Source organism: Schistocerca americana, chromosome 8, assembly GCF_021461395.2.
Source record: "Schistocerca americana isolate TAMUIC-IGC-003095 chromosome 8, iqSchAmer2.1, whole genome shotgun sequence".
NCBI lineage: Eukaryota > Metazoa > Arthropoda > Insecta > Orthoptera > Acrididae > Schistocerca > Schistocerca americana.
Genome location: NC_060126.1, coordinates 164,988,734 through 165,009,405, shown reverse-complemented (window position 1 = coordinate 165,009,405; position 20,672 = coordinate 164,988,734). Strand labels below are relative to the sequence as shown.

General features: G+C 42.8%; 1 protein-coding gene across 1 annotated transcript in view; it reads left to right on the top strand.

Moving 5' to 3' along the window:
* The window catches only part of LOC124544973 (synaptotagmin-7-like), an 845,018-nt gene that overhangs the window by 798,714 nt on the left and 25,632 nt on the right, over positions 1-20,672 (top strand). The gene's annotated exons all lie outside the window — the stretch shown is intronic.

Sequence of the window (20,672 nt, the reverse complement as noted above, 5' to 3'; positions counted from 1 at the left end):
AGCAACCGAGAAAATAGAGATAAATATGTAACAGCAATTTGCCGCGTAATTCTTCATTTTTGCTGCAACTTCTTGCACTAATTTAATAAACAGGAACTTCATGGCCACGCAAGAAACTCGTTCTGAATTTCCTTTGCATGCTTATTTGCAGAGCATGCTACAAATTATTTTTCTTTTGAGTAGCTTGAAGAGTTTAAACACACTTGTACTAGATTTACGTCTGCAACATCAGTAGATACGTTTGAAAGACGTATGCTCTTAACATGATGAAATTTCTTGCGATTTTTTTTTATTTACATACAAGGGAAATAAAATTTTGCTTCTAGTTGAGGATCCATAATGCAACGTGAAACCAATCCTCTGAAATCAAAAATATCAAATGCTGCAGATATTCTGGGACAAGTGAATTTCAGCAGTTTTTCAGATAATATTTTGTTTCTTGTATTCAGCAATGAAGTGCATCATTTTATTTCTATGCGCTCTTTTCTCTGCACAATGCAGTTCATTTTTATATTCTTTGAACTTATTAGATCAAATAAAATGGACCATTCATAGTACATGAAATTCAGTGATGTGAAACAAGAAACTATCGTTTTCGACAGAGCCAGCGCTTTAAGGATTAAAATTAATATGCCCCGAAATTTTTAATGTATGAAAGTGCACATCGGCTGCATGTGGTGCGGTTTTTAACATTAAAATTAAAAACCGCATTGCATATATGTAACTAGCGGATTATTGAACAGACGTACACGAATCTGAGAAACTGTTGTAATTAAAATGCTAATATAGTAGATCATTGGTTTTTCCCACGAGTACTTTTTTCAAAGCATTGTTCGCTAAAACATTAACAAAAACTGCGATTTGAAAGACAGTAAGGAAAATGCGGCTACCAGTGTCTTAGAAATGAGTATTTGTGAACGAAGCTGCGTAAACGGTAATTATAATGATTTTGAATGGTGAGAGGTTGGAAGTTAGCAAGACAATGTGGTATCATTATTAGGAGTGTTCCTGTGTGTCTCAAAAGGTACTTATTCGCATACATTTATGCAATTTTTACGGTTCCGTTTATGCGGAAGTAGTTCGCTTGCTATTGCGGTAAATTTGTGTGCTTGATTTGTTTCTTCATTATAGATTTTGTATTGAATTATCACAAAAAATTATACTCACGAGAGTGTGGGCTCTTGTTAATTCTGTTAGCTACCTCTTCCTTCAAGCGATATCTCAAACGCCGGCCGGAGTGGCCGAGCGGTTCAAGGCGCTACAGTCTGGTACCGCGCGATGGCTACGGTCGCAGGTTCGAATCCTGCCTCGGGCATGGATGTGCGTGATGTCCTTACGTTAGTTAGGTTTAAGTAGTTCTCAGTTCTAGGGGACTGATGACCTCAGAAGTTAAGTCCCATAGTGCTCAGAGCCATTTGATACCTCCTTCTTTTTCGTTGTCATATACAATTATGAACCAAAGCATTTTGACTACATCATGATGCTTAATAGTTTTTATCCACGCCTGGAGCCTAATACCGCATCGATTGTACGCGGCATGAATTCGACAAGTCCTCGCTAGATTTCCGGATGTATGTGGCACCAGGTGTATACGTATAAATGAGGCAGTTCTCGTAAGTTGCGGGCCGATGATTTGTGTACGTGGATTCCGATCAGCTTAATTTGGTAGTCAAGGTACCAAGGTGGTGCACTACCAAGCTCCTCATACCACTGTAACACAATTATGGCTTCGTAAGGAGACAGTTGTCTTGCCGGATCACGCCGTTGCCTTCGCTGAAGGCATCAGACATGTGGAGATCCAAGTTGTCTTCAGTGAAGAGGTCTTTGTTTATTCGTGTCAGAGGTACACTAAAATGAACACATATACAATACATACAAAGAAAACGATACAGTATTCGCCAAGAATTGCGCACCATTGATAGCACTGGGTGCTGCAGACGTTAAGTCCTTCATGTTACAGCTGGTTGGGCATGAGTTACATTTGAAGAGATGTTGGGTTGTCTGCAATTCACCGCATTCGCACAGTGTCGTGTTGACCGCTGGCAGTTGGAAGTTCCATTTAAGGAGATTGTCCCCCGATCTTGCGACTTCGGTCCGTAGTCTGTTCAAGGACTTCCTGACGACCCACTTCTCCATGTGTCCAGGCGGCATGCATTCTTGTGGTGTAATCAAGTTTCACAGGTGTTGGCATCTTTCTGTCCACTTGGTGAGTCGGGTAGCCTCAGCTGATCCTTCTAAAGTCTGTGAAGTTGTTAGGAAAATCTTCCTGGATTTCAGTCTTGGCTTGGCAGGTTTATGTCCAAAGATTGGATGTGAGGTCACTGTATTTGATTTATGCCTCTCGATGTTAGCGGCGACCTCTCTTCTGATGTCAAATGGAGCAATCCTAGAGAGGCATTGAACTTTGTCCGTGGGGGTTGGCCTTAGGCAGCCTGTAACAATCCTACATCTGTCATTTAAGGCTACATCAACCTGCTTTGCATGTACTGAATTGTACCACATTGGGCTAGCATACTCTCCTGCAGAATAGCATAAGGCAAGAGCTGTTGTTCTTAATGTTTGTGGATATGTACCCCAGTCCGATCCCACCAGTTTCCGAAGAATGCCGCTTCTGGAGGATACTTTCTGCTTCAGCATCAGACAATGTTCCTTGTAGGTCAGTGTACGGTCGAGAGTGACGCCCAAATACCTGGAGTGGGAACAGTATAGTGATGAGGTAGTCTACGGGTGTCAGATCTCATGAACGCCCCAGTGGAAATACCTATAGCATAGTACTGACCTCGCCGTCCTGTGTTCATGCTGCGGTGCATGTTTCAAGCACTAGTTCGCCTGGATGACGGCTTATCCGGAAACGACGATCGACCTGTAGTAACGAAAAAAGGGAGTGATACAACCAGGTGGTACGTTTCCATTGATCAACAGACGTATCGCCGTGATCCAGTTTCTACTGCAGGCTTCACTGACATCTTCGTGTCAAAATGTGAACACGTAGGGGACGTCTGTTCCGAAACAGTTGTGCCTGCACCACAATTGTGCTTCCTCGTCAGATGTACCCCACATCGCCGCCGATCGCGCTTATCAGAGCGGGCCTCCACGTCCGGTGATTCGTGGACTCCCGTCGTAGCCTTGTACTCCAACCACGACAGTAGCGAGCGGACAGTCGGCCAGCTTCGCCGTATGCAAGTAGCTCGCTCCTAGACGCCGGGCCATTTCAGTGTGCCCTTTGTCAAAATCGATTATGTCTATGAATTTCGCCATTTGCGGCCCGTATTATAGCTAGAACATTTCCACATTCCTCTCTACTTCCCTTACATACTTTCCTTACCATGTCGCATATCCGCAGTGGCGTAGATGACAGTCAATTACGCGGTGGGCAGTGGCCGTAGTGTTTACCTCAGGAGTGTAAGTGCCTAACAGTAGACAGTACAGATTTCCTCAATTCACCCTGATTTTGTAATAGGATTCTGGTACAGATTAGATAATCTAGGGTGATCTTGAAATAATTCCGGAGAGCAAGGTTGAGATACTTTCCACTTATGAAGTTCAACATGTCTCGTTTATTATCTGGAAACAAGACATACCGTCGTTTGTATCCATTTGTCGGTCGCGGATTAATTACAGTGCGGTTAACGATAATGTCTAACGAAGGCAGGTGGAGCTAAAATTATACCACAGCGGTGCGTCTGAAACACGTAGACGAATGAACATAGTTCTCTTTACTACAATAGATTGCAATTTTACACAGTCGTCCGTATTTCATGCGATCCATAAGAGCATGTTTGAACCTGTAATAGCGAACAAATGCAACATCTAAAAAGTATATAGTTTTATTTCAATTTACGTTTCAGGTTACAAGGCTACATACTTTTTTGTGTTTCTTGCCTTTTGCAGCTTCTCGTTTCCCTTCATTCACTTTTTCCTGTTCAGCCAGTCTTCATCGTGAAATTGTGTCCTCCATTATCCGATGGATACCGTCCTTTTATATAGGTAGGGAGCGTGCTGTTCCACTTTATCTTTTTGAAGATCATTATTGTATTAACATCGGCCAGTGATCATCCTTCCCCTTAAAAATGGTTCAAATGGCTCTGAGCGCTATGGGACTTAAGTTCTGAGGTCATCAGTTCCCTAGAACTTACAACTACACTCCTGGAAATGGAAAAAAGAACACATTGACACCGGTGTGTCAGACCCACCATACTTGCTCCGGACACTGCGAGAGGGCTGTACAAGCAATGATCACACGCACGGCACAGCGGACACACCAGGAACCGCGGTGTTGGCCGTCGAATGGCGCTAGCTGCGCAGCATTTGTGCACCGCCGCCGTCAGTGTCAGCCAGTTTGCCGTGGCATTCGGAGCTCCATCGCAGTCTTTAACATTGGTAGCATGCCGCGACAGCGTGGACGTGAACCGTATGTGCAGTTGACGGACTTTGAGCGAGGGCGTATAGTGGGCATGCGGGAGGCCGGGTGGACGTACCGCCGAATTGCTCAACACGTGAGGCGTGAGGTCTCCACAGTACATCGATGTTGTCGCCAGTGGTCGGCGGAAGGTGCACGTGCCCGTCGACCTGGGACCGGACCGCAGCGACGCACGGATGCACGCCAAGACCGTAGGATCCTACGCAGTGCCGTAGGGGACCGCACCGCCACTTCCCAGCAAATTAGGGACACTGTTGCTCCTGGGGTATCGGCGAGGACCACTCGCAACCGTCTCCATGAAGCTGGGCTACGGTCCCGCACACCGTTAGGCCGTCTTCCGCTCACGCCCGAACATCGTGCAGCCCGCCTCCAGTGGTGTCGCGACAGGCGTGAATGGAGGGACGAATGGAGACGTGTCGTCTTCAGCGATGAGAGTCGCTTCTGCCTTGGTGCCAATGATGGTCGTATGCGTGTTTGGCGCCGTGCAGGTGAGCGCCACAATCAGGACTGCATACGACCGAGGCACACAGGGCCAACACCCGGCATCATGGTGTGGGGAGCGATCTCCTACACTGGCCGTACACCACTGGTGATCGTCGAGGGGACACTGAATAGTGCACGGTACATCCAAACCGTCATCGAACCCATCGTTCTACCATTCCTAGACCGGCAAGGGAACTTGCTGTTCCAACAGGACAATGCACGTCCGCATGTATCCCGTGCCACCCAACGTGCTCTAGAAGGTGTAAGTCAACTACCCTGGCCAGCAAGATCTCCGGATCTGTCCCCCATTGAGCATGTTTGGGACTGGATGAAGCGTCGTCTCACGCGGTCTGCACGTCCAGCACGAACGCTGGTCCAACTGAGGCGCCAGGTGGAAATGGCATGGCAAGCCGTTCCACAGGACTACATCCAGCATCTCTACGATCGTCTCCATGGGAGAATAGCAGCCTGCATTGCTGCGAAAGGTGGATATACACTGTACTAGTGCCGACATTGTGCATGCTCTGTTGCCTGTGTCTATGTGCCTGTGGTTCTGTCAGTGTGATCATGTGATGTATCTGACCCCAGGAATGTGTCAATAACGTTTCCCCTTCCTGGGACAATGAATTCACGGTGTTCTTATTTCAATTTCCAGGAGTGTATTAGAACTACTTAAACCTAACTAATATAATGACATCACTCACACCCATGCCCGAGGCAGGACTCGAACCTGCGACCGTAGCGGTCGCGCGGTTCCAGACTGTAGTGCCTAGATCCGCTCGGCCACTCCAGCTGGCCTTCTCCTTAAACATGACAGTGTTGAAGTGGCTGTTGTCACTTTAATCTATCAAATATCGTCTGTCTGAACTGCATAATTTGTATTATTCAATGATATCTCACATAGTCCACACCGAAATGTCACAATTTCCTCTCCTAAAAGTTATTTTTAGCTCATTTTGTACCATCCGTAGCAACACCCCAACAACGGACTTACAAACCATTCGGTTATTTATCCATTTTGTTATACGGTTGCTATAGAAAACAGAGTCTTGCTAAACTTTCTCCTGGGCATTGTGTTTGTTGTTTATGGTAGCTCTGCGCCTATTGTTCCATGATGGCGACCCTTGAAAGTATGTGAAAGCGTCGTACGCTCTCTGTGTGTAGAGCGCCATTCTGGAAGAAACCTTACCTCTTTGGTGGAGGATACATTGTACCACTATTATCAGTTTTCCTTCCTCTTTCAATTGCGTATTGACTGAAGGACAGACAACTATATGCCTTCGCACGTGCTCTAATTTCTCACCACATTTTCTTCTCAAGATGCCTGCGCGGGATGCGCGTTGGTGAAAGCGTAGTGGTTTAAAAGCTGCCTTCAAATACAGGTTCTCTAAATTTCACCAACAGGATTTACCGAGAACCACGTCGTATTTCTTCCAAACATTTCTATTTAAATTCTCTGAGATTATCTATTACACCAGCCGTTCCGAGGAAACATCCAAAAATTCTTCCATATGTCTTTCCTAACACTGATTTCGCGCGATTGTCTCGTTTCATACCGCTTCTTAATATTACCTTTCAGTCCTTATAGGATGTGACGTGCTCAATAATTTCAACAAAAGAGGTATTTTACTTAGATAGCGGATGGTTCTTTGTCTTTGTACAGCCATCACCTTAACTCTATCCACGTTTAGAAAGGACTACTGTTCAATGAAGTGGAAATTTTGTCCAAGTCTTTCCGCAATTCCTCACGCTCTCCAACGACGATGCTTTCCGGTAAAAAGCTACAACATCAGCAAACAATGTATTGTACAGCTGATAGAGTCTGGAAACATCGGAGGTCCACTTATGCTTCCCTTGGGCCGCCCGATGTAATAAGAGCCATTCAATGAGAAAAAAGTCATTTTTTAAAAGAAAGGAAACGTGAATGGAATACAACACTTAGTTGTTTTTCAACGTTATCCCCCTCAAATTCTCTGCACTTCTGCAAGTGCTGGACAAGCTTCTTAATTACAAGCGCAAAGATTTCTTGGAGATATGTGCATAACCAGTTAAGCACTGCCGCTTGGGCATTCTCATTATCAGCGAACATTGAGCCACTAAGAGTGGATTAAAAATGTTCCCAACTTTCATCTCCTGTTACAGTTTCCTGTTTTGAGTCATCAGTCTTCTGACTGGTTTGATGCGGCCCACCACGAATTCCTCTCCTGTGCCAACCTCTTCATCTCAGAGTAGCGTTTGCAACCTACGTCCTCAATTATTTGCTGGATGTACTCCAGTCTCTTGTCTTCCTTCACAGGTTTTTCCCTCTACAGGTCCCTCTAATACCATGGAAGTCATTATCTGACGCCTTAACAGATTTTCTGTCATCCTGTCACTTCTCCTTGTCAGTGTTTTCGACATTTCCATATTTCTTTCCTCTCCTAATCTGCACAGAAGCTCCTCATTCCTTACTTTATCAGTCCCTCTAATATTCAATATTTGTCTGTAGCGCCACATTTCGAATGCTTCAATTCTCTTCTATTCTAGTTTTCTCACGGTCCATGTTTCACTAACATACAAAGCTGGGCTCCAAACGTAATTTCTCAGAAAATTCTTTCTCAAATTAAGACTTACAAATGAAGAGCTATGTTTAATACTAGTAGACCCCTCTTGTCCAGGAATGCCCTTTTTGCCAGTGCTAGTCTGAATTTGATGTCCTCCTTGCTGCTTTCGTCATTGGTTATGTTACTGCCTAGGTAGCAGAATTCCTTAACTTCATCTACTTCGTGACCGTCAATCCTCATGTTAAGTTTCTCGCTGTTCTCATTTGTGCTACTTCTCATTATCCTCCTCTTTCTTCGGTTTACTCTCAATCCATATACTGCAATCATTAGACTGTTCATTCCATTCAGTAGATAAGGTAATTCTTCTTCACATTCACTCAGTACAGCCGTGTCGTCAGTGAATCGTATCAGTGATACCTTTTCACTTTGAATTTTAAATCCATTCTTCAACCTTTCCTTTATTTCTTTTTTGCTTCTTCGAAGTACCGATTGAACAATAGGGATGACAGACTACCTTCCTGTCTTACAACTTTTCTAATCAGAGCACTACGTTCTTGGTTTTCCACTCTTATTATACCCTCTTGGTTCTTGTACATATTGTATATTACCTGTCTCTCCCTGTAGCTTACCCCTATTTATCTCAGGTACTCCGAACATCTTGCACCACTTTACATTGTCGAACGCTTTCTCCAGGTCGACAAATACTATCAACGTTTCCTGATTGTTCTTTAGTCTTGCTTCCATTAACAACCGCATCTTCAGAATTGCCTCTCTGGTGCCTGTACCCTTCCTAAAACCAAACTGATCGTTATCTAACACGTCCTCAATTTTCTTTCCCATTCTTCTGTATATTATTCTTGTCAGCAACTTTGATGCATGAGCTGTTAGGCTGATTGTGCGATAATTCTCACATTTGTCTGCTCTTGCAATATTCGGAAAGTCAGATGGTACGTTGTCAAACTCATAAAATCTACACACCAACGAGAATAGTCGTTTCGTTGCCACTTCCCCCAATGATTTTAGAATTTCTGATGGAAAGTTATCTACTCTTTCTCCGTTGTTTGATGTCCAGTCCTCCGAAGCTCTCATAAATTTTGATTCTAATGCTGGATCCCCTATCTCTTCTAAATAGACGTCTGTTTCTTCTTCTATCACATCAGAACAATGTTTCCCTTCATAGAGGCCGTCAATGTACGCTTTGTACCTATCCTCTCTCTCCTTTACAATTTACAGTGGAATTTCGATTCCTCTTATAATGTTACTACCCCTGCTTTTTAAATCACCGAAGGTTACTTTGACTGTCCTATATGCTCAGTCAGTCCCTCCGACAGTCATTTCTTTTTCCATTTCTTCACATTTTACGTGGAGCCATTTCGTCTTAGTTTCTCTGAACTTCCTATTCATTTCATTCCTCAGCGACTTGTATTTCGGTATTACTGAAATTCCCTGAACGTTTTTGTACTTCCTTCTTTAATCGATCAACGGACGTATTTCTTCTGTTACCCATGGTTTCTTCGCAGTTACCTTCTTTGGACCTATTCTTTTTCTTGCAAATTCTGTGATGGCCCTTTTTAGAGATGTCCATTCCTCTTCAACTGTAATGCCTACTGAGCCATTCCTTATTGCTGTATCTGTAGCCTTGGAGAACTTCAAGTGTATCTCGTCATTCCTTAGTGCTTACGTATCCCACTTCTTTCCGTGTTAATTTTTAATGACTAATCTCTTAACCTTCGGCCTACTACATTGTGATATGAGTTTTTATCTGCTCCTAGGTACTTCTTACAATCCAGTATCTCATTTCTAAATCACTGTCTGACCATGATGCAATCTGATTGAAATCTTTCCGTGTCACCCGGCCTTTTCCAAGTATACCTCCTCCTCTTGTGATTCTTGAACAGAGTATACGCTGTTACTGGCTGAAATTTGTTACAGAACTCAATTAGTCTTTCTCTTCTCTCATTCCTTTCTCAAACCTATATGCTCCTGTAACCTTTTCTTCTATCGTTTCCCCTACAGCTGCATTCTAGTACCCCATGACTATTAGATTTCTTCTCTCTTTATGTACTATAGTACTCTTTCAACATCCTCATATACCGGGTGATCAAAAAGTCAGTATAAATTTGAAAACTGAATAAATCACGAAATAATGTAGATAGAGATGTACAAATTGACACACATGCTTGGAAAGACGTGGGGTTTTATTATAACCGAAAAAATACAAAAGTTAAAAAAATGTCCGACAGATGGCGCTTCATCTGCTCAGAGTAGCAACAGTTAGCATAACAAAGTAAGACGAAGCAAAGATGATGTTCTTTACAGGAAATGCTCAATATGTCCACCATCATTCCTCAGCAATAGCTGTAGTCGAGGAATAATGTTGTGAACAGCACTGTAAAGCATGTCCGGAGTTGTGGTGAGGCATTGGCGTCGGATGTTGTCTTTCAGCATCCCTAGAGATGTCGGTCGATCACGATACACTTGCGACTTAGGGTAAGCCCAAAGCCAATAATCGCACGGACTTAGGTCTGGGGACCTGGGAGGCCAAGCATGACGAAAGTGGCGGCTGAGCACACGATCATCACCAAAGACGCGTATCTGTCGGACATTTTGTGAACGTTGTTTTTTTTTTATTGTTATTATTCTAATAACCTGACTGTCTCTAGCAGAACTCTAGTAACACTGTATCCGAACAATACAGATTTGATCTATATACTTATCCGCATTAACTTACATTTTTACACATTTAGAGGCAGATCCCATTCACCACACCAACTAGAAATTTTGTCTAAGTTGTCTTGTATCTTTCTATAGTACTCAACTTCGACACCTTACCGTACACCACAGCATCATCAGCAAACAACCGTAGGTTGCTCCGTATCATGTTCACTAAATCATTTATATATATAGAGAACAAAAGCTGTTCTGTCACATTTCCCTGGGGCACTCCTGACGATACACTTTTCTCTGATGAAAACTCACCATCGAGGACTACATACTGGGTTCTATTATTTAAAAAGTCTTCGAGTCATTCACATATCCGTGAAGATGTTCCATAGGCTCATCCCTCGTTAACAGCCCTCAATATGGTACCGTGTCAAACGCTTTCTGGAAATCTAGAAATAAGGAATCTGCCTGTTGTCCTTCATCTATAGTTCTCAGTATATCACGTGAGAAAACTGGAAGCTGAGTTTCGCATAAGAGATGCTTTGTAAAACCATGATGATTCGTGAACATATGCTTCTCAGTCTCAAGAAAATTTAATGTATTCGAACTTAGAATATGTTGAAGAATTCTGCAGCAAACCAAAATTAGGGCTATTGGTCTGTAATTCTGCGGGTCCATTTTTTTTACCCTTCCTATGTACTGTAGTCACCTGCGCTTTTTTCCAGTCACAAGGGACTCTGTGCCGGGCGAGAGATTCTCGATAAATGCAGGATAGGTAAGGATCCAATGCCGTAGAGTACGCTTTGGAAAACCCAATAGGGATTCCGTCCTGACCCAGTGATTTGTTTGCTTATAATTTTTCAGTTGTATCTCTACTATTGCCTATTAATATGTCATCCACACGGGTGCCTGTCCGGTGGTCAAATGACAGTATGTTTTCACGATTCTCCTGTGTGAACGATTTCTTGAACGTGAAATTTAAAACTTCCTTTTGCTACATATCTTCGATTGTCATGCCAGACTGGACTACATGGGGCTGAATAGAAGCCGTAAACCGGCTTAGCGATTTTACACTAGGCCACAATTTTCTCAGGTTCTCTGCTAGATCTTTTGCTGAGGTCTGATGGAGATTGTTGTTGTACACTTTGCGCATATATCTTTTTACAGACGCACCAACCTCTAATAACCTTCGCCTGTCGTCATTTGCGCTTTCTCTTTCAAACGGGGAGTGCAACAGCCTCTGCTTACCCTACATCTTCCAAATTTTGTTATTATACTACGGTAGATCTATTCCATCCTTTATCCAGTTTCTCTCCAGACCACGAGTTACACTCTACTTAAACTTTGCCCATAATTCCTCTACATTCATCTTACTCGATCCAGGTGATGTCAGTTCACTGTCTAAGAGACAGTGTTTATCGGATCTGTTTAGCAGAAACTCTCCCTTTGCGTTCTTGACAAATCTATTAACTTTTGTAAACATACATGCTATAATGACATTACGATCGCTAATCCCCGTTTCTGTACTGACAATGTCGACAAGGTTTGACCTATTTGTAGCTACAAGGTCTAAGATATTTCCATTGCGTATGGGTTGCCGAACTATTTCCTCAAGCAGTATTTCGCACGATTATCTCTCTGTACCCCCACCCGCCACCCCCCACAATGAATCCATAGGCAGCCCAGGCCAGACTAGGTAGGTTAGAATCGCTTCAAACTAGTATTTCGTGATATGGCTATTTACGCGCTACTGACCCTAGAATTTCTTTGAATGACTCTTGATCTTTCACTGCGGAATCGGGTGGCCAGAAAAAAACAATCTGCGATTAACTTGGTTGCACCTACACTCGTTTCAGGGTACCAGATAGGTTTACCGTTACACTCAACTTCGACTTCAATAGTGACAACATTTTTGTCAGTTGTAATGAACACGCCCCCTCCTATGGTCCCAAACCTGTCATTCTGATATACGATCCATCACCCGCTAAATATCTCAGAGCTTTCCACCTCGGGTTTCAGCCAGCTCTCGGTCCCAAGAATAATCTGAGACCGAGAACTTTTCTGGTGGGCAGTAAATTCTGGAAACTTTATTACGAGTACTTCGACAGTTTACTGATAAGATTTTGACAGACAAAATGCCTTTATTCTGAACGCCATCTCACTTCTCTTGCTGCGTTTTGACTGGCGAGTGTTCATAAGACCGCCTCAACCTTCTGTGTAGCCTAAAATGACTCCACGGGCACTCCACGTGACTCTGCTACCCGAGTAGCGTCATGGGTAGTCCTACAAATCCCCACACGATAACGTAGGTCCAGAGATCTGCAGCTAAGACCGTCACAGAGTCAATAAAGCCTTTCGTTATGACCCCCTACTCGACTTCAAACGCGATCAACTCTGGGAAGAGTGCTGCAAACTGTGAGCTTTGCTTGGGCATCACGAGCGAGGGTTGAAGTCTTCACCATATCCGCCATCCACCTGTATGAACTAATGGACTCAGAACGCATGCGACAGTCGTTGGTGCCGACGTGAGCCATAACTTGCAGACGACTGCACCCTGCAAGCTCGATAACCGAACGCAGGACCGCATCCTGATCTCGGATGAGGCTCCCTGGCTCACATATCGAGTGCACACTGGTTATCTTTCCAGCCCTGAACGCTATCTGCCTAAGAGGCTCCACGACACCCCTAATGTTTGAGCACCCGATAACTAGTAAATACTTCCCCCATGTGCCTGCTAGGACCCTGCTGAAGTGCGGCCACCTGTTAGCCTGGGTGAATAGTCCATTTTTCACGTAGGCTCTCCGCCTCAAGCAATGCGAACGCATTACCACCTGCTGTGAGGGCTGATCCACTGCATCGCGCTCGCTAATACGACATGCCTCAGAAGCAGAGCCCATGGGAAAAATAAATGACACTTGACGTGTCCCATGTCCACTGCTACACCCACAGGTAGCAGCCTAGAGGTGACTGACCGTAGCCAAAGCGCATTTAACTGCTCGCGATCTGCTGCCAGCTCCTCCTTCATCTGCTCACAGCACATACACGTCCCGACCATCCATGCAAGGCTGACTGAAGAAGTAAACTATAAAAGCAGACAGAATCCTAGATGTGCAACTTGCTACCCTCCTAATGTGTCACCAGTGTGCGTTGATTCGTTAGTAAGCAATGTAGTTAGTTGTTCAGTGAGCAACCAAGAAACCAAATACGGATTGTCGTAGGTCTACCTTGTCTTAATAGCGTCATACTTTTAAAAACTTTTCATCCCCTGTTTCACCATCTTAGCGGTGAAATTTAAAAAAAGTCCCTTCTTAAGCGATGCTTACAGTATAACAGCACCACCCGCTCCAAATTTCAAGTTTCTCTCCTCAGTGGTCATGACTGGACGATGATGAGTCAGGCATCAGTCAGGACGTTACCTTATATATATATATATATATATATATATATATATCAAAAGAGCTAAAATATACTGAAGCGCCAAAGAAACTGCGTATTCAAATACAGAGATAGGTAAACAGGCAGAATACGGCGCTGCGGTCGGCAACGCCTATAGAAGACAGCAAGTGCTTGGAGTAGTACTTAGATCGGTTACTGCGACTACAATGGCAGATTATGAACATTTAAGTGAGTGTTACAGTCGGTGGACGAGCGATGGGACACGGCATCTCCGAAGTAGTGATGAAGTGGGGATTTTTCCGTACAACCATTTCACATATATACCGTGAATATCAAGTAACTAATGAGGAAGTATTGAATAGGATTGGGGAGAAGAGAAGTTTGTGGCACAACTTGTCTAGAAGAAGAGATCGGTTGGTAGGACATGTGTTGAGGCATCAAGGGTTCACCAATTTAGTATTGGAGGGCAGCGTGGAGGGTAAAAATCGTAGAGGGAGACCAAGAGATGAATATACTAAGCAGATTCAGAAGGATGTACGTTGCAGTAGGTACTGGGAGATGAAAAAGCTCGCACAGGATACAGTAGCATGGAGAGCTGCGTCAAACCAGTCTCAGGACTGAAGACCACAACAGCAACAACAACAACAACCGTGAATATCAGCAATCGGGTAAAACATCAAATCTCCGGCATCACTGCGGCCGGAAAGAGATCCTGCGAGAACGCTACCATTCGTATTCCCTTGATGACTGTACAACACAATGCATTATGCCGCACCTGGGCCCGTCCACATTGATATTAGACTGTTGATGACTGGAAACGTGTTGCCTGGTCGAACAAGTCTCGTTTCAAATTGAATCGAACAAATGGACTTGTACGCGTATGGAGAGAAGATCATTAATCTGTAGACCCTGCACTTCAGCAGGGAACTGTTCAAGTTGGTGGAGACTCTGTAATGGTGTGGGGAGCGTACAGCTGGAGCGATATGGGATCCTTGATACGTCTAGATACGAATCTGACAAGTGACACGTACGTAAGCATCCTGTCTGATCACCTGCTCCCGTTAATGTCCATTGCGCTTTCCGACGGACTTGGGCAATTCCAGCAGGACAATGCGACATCCCACACGTCCAAAATTGCTACAGAGTGGCTCCAGGAACACTCTTCTCAGTTGAAACACTTCCGCTGGCCACCAGACTCCCCTGACATGAACATTATTGAGCATATCTTGGATGCCTTGCAACGTGCTGTTCAGAAGAGGTCTCCCCCCCCCCCCCCCTCGGACTCTTCTGGACTTATGGACAGCCCTGCAGGATTCATAGTGTCAGTTCCCTCCAGCACTCAGACATTGGTCGAGTCCATGCCACATCGTGTTTGGGTACTTTTTGTGGTAAGTTCCTACGGGACCAACCTGCTGAGGTCATCGGTCCCTAGGCTTGCACGCTACTTAATCTAACATAAAGTGACTTACGCATAGGACAAGACATATACCCATGCTTGAGGGAGGACTCGAACCTCCAACGGAGGGAGCCGCTCGCACCGGGATAAGGCGCCTAAGACGGCACGGCTATCCCGCGTGGCGTTGCTGCGCTTCTGCGTGCTGGCGGGGGCCCTACTCGGTATTAGGCAGGTGTCCAGTTTCTTTGGCTCTTCAGTATTACCCCGACTACATGTTTGCGAGAAGATGCGGTTGTTTACTATTTCAATTCGTGGTAGTTAAATTGTACAAAATAACCAACTTCAACAAAACACGTTTTTCCTCGTATCATAATCGCAAGACACAACTATTGAGGGACAGTTACTGCGAATTCTGAGTTTGATAATGGTAACAAGTTCTATTAATACATATATTGGAGTGTGTAAAAACGTGAAGCTGTACGAATTTCATGAACTAGGTTATTATTGAATTCTTCTTTGAATTAATATTTTAGCAAACCGTATTTTTGCTCCATGCGAGTTGTTGTCTATGAAAGCCCATTCTGCGAAATGGATAACTGCCTTGCATACTTCACTGTTGTATTATTTTCAAAAGATACGTATCCTATACAATGCATATTGCATGAAGAAATGTTAATTGATGAGACGAGAAAAACATATTTATTTTGTTTCATCTGGGCTATACACAACTACTTCCCCTAATCCTAACTCTTGGCAGGATATGAATATGTCTTAGAACTGTGCATAGTTTTCGCTGCTAATTGTACACATTCTGACACCCTCGTATGCTTCCGTGATCTACTATGCAGATTCACGATAAACCTTCTTACCTATTCAGCTTTATAGTCTCTGCTGTTTTATTTACGGCCACATCTAGTAAACTAGTTTTTCTTCCCTTCAAATTTTTATCTCAATTAAACTTTTTCCCATTCAGTACAAGTAGGATCGACATTTGCATCTGGCAATCTATTTGTTTTCCGTTCAGGGAGGCAACATTTCGGATTGTTTTTTCGAGGAGGCTATCAAAACTTGCGCCGCCTTCTTTCCTATATTTCTTGCCTGCTCGCGACGGATCACAACGGCGTAGTTATTTCCCATTTCATTTTACAACTTCCTTCAGAAAGAACTTTTCTCTCAGCTCTAGAGTTCGAGCGAATCTCTGAAGGTTACTTCGTTCTTACGTTTCCATCTTCAACGTTTTCTTGTTATCGCATCCTTTATCTGCAAGTTGACTTCTTTTTATTTTATTTTATGCCTGAAATGTAATATGTCTCTAAGTTTTATTATCAATACTACTTCCGTTAGAATCGGACACTGTATCAAGTGCGTTTTCTAAAACAGGAAATGGTCAACAAACGTGCAATAATACTGAATGCTTTAATTTTCTTTTAAGCCGTAAATGTGACGAAATCGTTGACTTTTCATCTAATAATACGTACACTTGTCTATAATTTCATACTTTATCGCTTTGAAGGCCTCCTTTTAGCCTTCATGTTTGCTTCTAGAAGAAGTAATAATAAGAACGTATTATGGCGTACAAATATTTTGTAACAGTAGTAACTAATGCATATACGTTGTCATTCATTCCACAATTCGACTACAGTATAAACAACAATATTCCTTTATACTTCGACGACGTAGGTGAGACTCATTGGTTTCTGTAAAACTTTTCGTCAGCATTAGGCAGTATAAATTTTCATAACATTTTCCGCTATCGTAATCCCGTCGCCCATCTCGTTCTAAGTTGCGTAGCTTGACATGTTTGCATGACTGCCATCGCAAATATCCTCGATAATCTGCGATGCCTTCTGCGATATTTGTATGTTCAAATGGTTCAAATGGCTCTGAGCACTATGGGACTTAACAGCTGTGGTCATCAGTCCCCTAGAACTTAGAACTACTTAAACCTAACTAACCTAAGGACATCACACACATCCATGCCCGAGGCAGGATTCGAACCTGCGACCGTAGCAGTCGCGCGGTTCCGGACTGCGCGCCTAGAACCGCGAGACCACCGCGGCCGGCGATATTTGTATGTCCGTATAATTTGTCATCTCTTCTGCTCCTTGAATGCTAAATGATCTGCCTAACTAACCCTTGTAACATCAGTTAGATGTTTCCCATTACATCTGTCGTTGCTTGGTCCTTACAAAACCTCTTTATTTCGTTCGTGTCTACGGATATAATTTGTTTATGATCTGAACCTAGAGTTTCAAGAGTTTTTTCCCCAATCCAACATCAATACTTGATTCCACTGGAGCTCATTCGTAGAAGAAAGTTTACGGTGCAAGCAACCACATGCAGTGTACAATGCGCTGTGTAGCCGTACCATGTAGTATGTTTAGTACATACCAGTCGACATAGATGGGTCCGAAAAAAACCATCAGTACGTCTTCATGAAAGTTCCCGAAGTTTCAAACGGAAGGGATTCGCACGATGCACAACTCTTTTCCTGTGAAGTACCCCCCTCTACGTGGCTAAGTGACATCTGCCGATCTCATGTTGACTAAGCAAGCCTTCGTTAAGGGAACAACACTTCGTTTTAACGCTCCTGTTCATTAAATCTGGAAAGGGTGCTACACCGATGAACATAACTGAAATATCTGCTTCCTCTTCCCCAATTTTGACGTCAAGCCAGACATGACTATCTAATCGACCCTGTTTCATTACTTCAAGTGTGAAAATTCTTGAACTGATGTTCCTGATAAGTACACCGCATATTCCATCTAACAGTTGACCTAAGTTCATATATGTTCACCTTCCAAAATTTCCCCGGGTACAAAATTTTTTCCAACTATGTACATTGCTTTTTCGAAACACAAGCTAGATAACACTAGAGATAAGATACAGCGTTACATTACCTCCCAATTATCGCGAACAGATCTCCTTCGATCCTTCATTTTTATTGCTTCCACTTCGTTTTTATTGATACTGTGATCCAGTTCTCTTTTGTAACAACACATATAATCATATTCTACCATAGGCTTCTGAATACTCTCTCTGCACCTCCATAGTGCCATCTGATATTCCTCTTATTTTTCATTCTTTCGTCTACTACCGAACATGAAGTGATGGTCAGAAGATCAGCAAGACAAAGTATCATATTTTTAGAAATGTGTGCGTTTAGAAGAGACCACCATTCTATCACTTTTCCCACTTAGTAAACCATAAGGCATTCGATATTATTGCACCACAGTGCACCATTTCATGTGTTTGAGAAGACACTTTTCCTATCATTATTTACCTGGGAATGTCGAGTGGTGAACGTCTGGTTTAGTACGTCTTTAGAGGCAGAGCAGCTGATGCACTTTTATTAATTTCCGCAGCGACTAATGCAAAGTCTGCCGGTGTGTAACGTAACATAGCATCCTTCATACGTACAACAGATTTACCAGGACCGACATCTTCTGCTTTAAAAGCGCCTTTCATATCGGTGCAACGATAATAGGATCTCGCCCAGTGTCACAAGATGGCGCTAACACAGAACTTTTCAAGTACACCACTATCAGTGGTGCTCTCCTCTCAATGTCACTGTTGCAGCTGCAATCACTGCATCTGAACCGTAGCGCTGTTGTCAGATAGTCTGCTTTATTAGCTATCCTGTACATTTTATTCTGTAACTTTGCTGGAATAGGGGCACAATTAATGATTCTTGTAGAGTCAGGACACCGTATATATTGAAATGCAGTCCTATTATGAAAGCGCAGACATGCTATTCACATATCATTTAGTCGCAGCTTAAATCTACTGAAAGCTTAATGTACGAGTAACGAGATTCACAACGCTGCATTCCAACTTAAACAAGTGTTCTGCATTTTGCTACAGCGACTTCCTCATTCACCATAATAACAAAGGAATGCGGTACATATCACTGAGTTAGTAGTCCACGCGCATCGACAATGTAAACACATTATATGATGCAGTTTCATGCACGTAACCAAATCCAAAGGCAATCAGATGTGTTGACACAGCTTAGAGATTCACATAGAGGGACGGCTGACGGTTATATAACAATAAATGATAACCACGGGCAGATGCTTATCTTAGGGCACAATGACCGTTATGTCATCATGTATTTGTAGGAGGTAACCAGTGATAGAACATAAAGCTACCATAAAATACACAGATACTTCTAAGAAGCATTTCACAAAGCAGTATATACCAACATACTAAGTCGTAAACTAAGAAGTGTACCTATGTATCACCGATCCAGAAAACTAGAACTGTACTTACAAAAACATTGTGTGTACACAAACAACTAAAGCATACACAACATCAAAGATCTTAAACAACAGATCACGTCAGTCTACGTGTAATTCCCACACCTAGTCTTACTTGTACAGCAACAGTTCCTAAACATCAATATTTGTATATAACAAGACTTAGATTAAGAAGATGTTTAGCTTATTCAAAGTGAAATGTGAGGAATTTCGTGCTACCGACGATTACAGACTGAAAATCATATTAAAATTCCAAATAATGGTTTAAGGCAGGGGTTCCCAGCAAAATTTTCTCGAGGACCCCCTCATTGAGCATGATTGGCACCTTGTCATATCACAGTATCAAGTTCCTAAAAATACCAAGTTAAGAGTCTTTCTATAGTTTTCTATTTTTGGTACTCAGAAAAAACAGTGACCTATTTATTATTCAAAAAATTTTTAGCTTAAATTTTTTTTTTCAATTTAGCCATCGTTGTAATTTTTAAATTTTTGAGTATTGCTCAAAATCTTTGTCTTCAAATCTGGGTGTTTAGTGTAGCAAACTCCTAAACAAAGAAAAAAAATGAGTATGAATTGAAAACGACAGGAAAATATTAAAACTGAGTGTATTGGTCTTTCAAGTGTACTACACTTGAGATTGCATTGAGTAGATATGTGTGAAAAATGAGAAAACACTAATTTCATACAAGGTATTATTTATTTGAAAAAATACAGTTACAACAGAGTACTCCATCAGTATACAGCTAGTTTTCATTTTCAGTTCTTAATGAGATGAGCTGAATCGGACCTTTGAGCCCATTATTTATGAATTATCAGGTTCCAAACTTGAAACTTTCATTCTGAAATCCGACCGCATGTCGAGCCGATTCCTATATTTGTTTTTCATTAAACACATGGCAGAAAATGCTTGCTTACAACGATATGTGGTTGGAAATGAAAGGATCATTGCCTTATCTCCAAGCTTCTTGTAGTCCTTGCGTGCTGATGCCCAGAAGTCTGTAATTTTATCACCAATGAAAATGTTTATAATCGTACCACAGCTGGACAGATCCACAAGTTGATCTTGCTCTTCGTCAGTGAGGCCTTCGATTTTGTCTATTTCTTCACAGCTGGAGGGATTTCGAATACACCTGTCGACAGGGTCAGGTTCATTGAAATACTCTCTAAAAGTGGTGGCTAGGCTTAGTAGAGCTCGGCTACATTGATCTTGATCTGGTCAGGCAAACTCTCCTCTGATGACTCCAAGAATTGTTTTAAAGTAGGAAAGTTAGTTAGTGACTCGTTGTCTATCCTTGACGCCCAGATCTGACACTTTTTGACCATAGCACTAATCTTATTCTCAACATTGAACATGTCTACATTTTTTCCTTGTAAACTCAGGTTTAACACGTTCAAGTGTTCCAACACATCAGCTAAGTACGCAACTGAGCAAAGCCAAGAGACGTTAGTGAGAAAATCCGCGAACTTTTTGTCAAGAAGGAAGACACGAACCCCGTCTCTAAGTTCGAAAA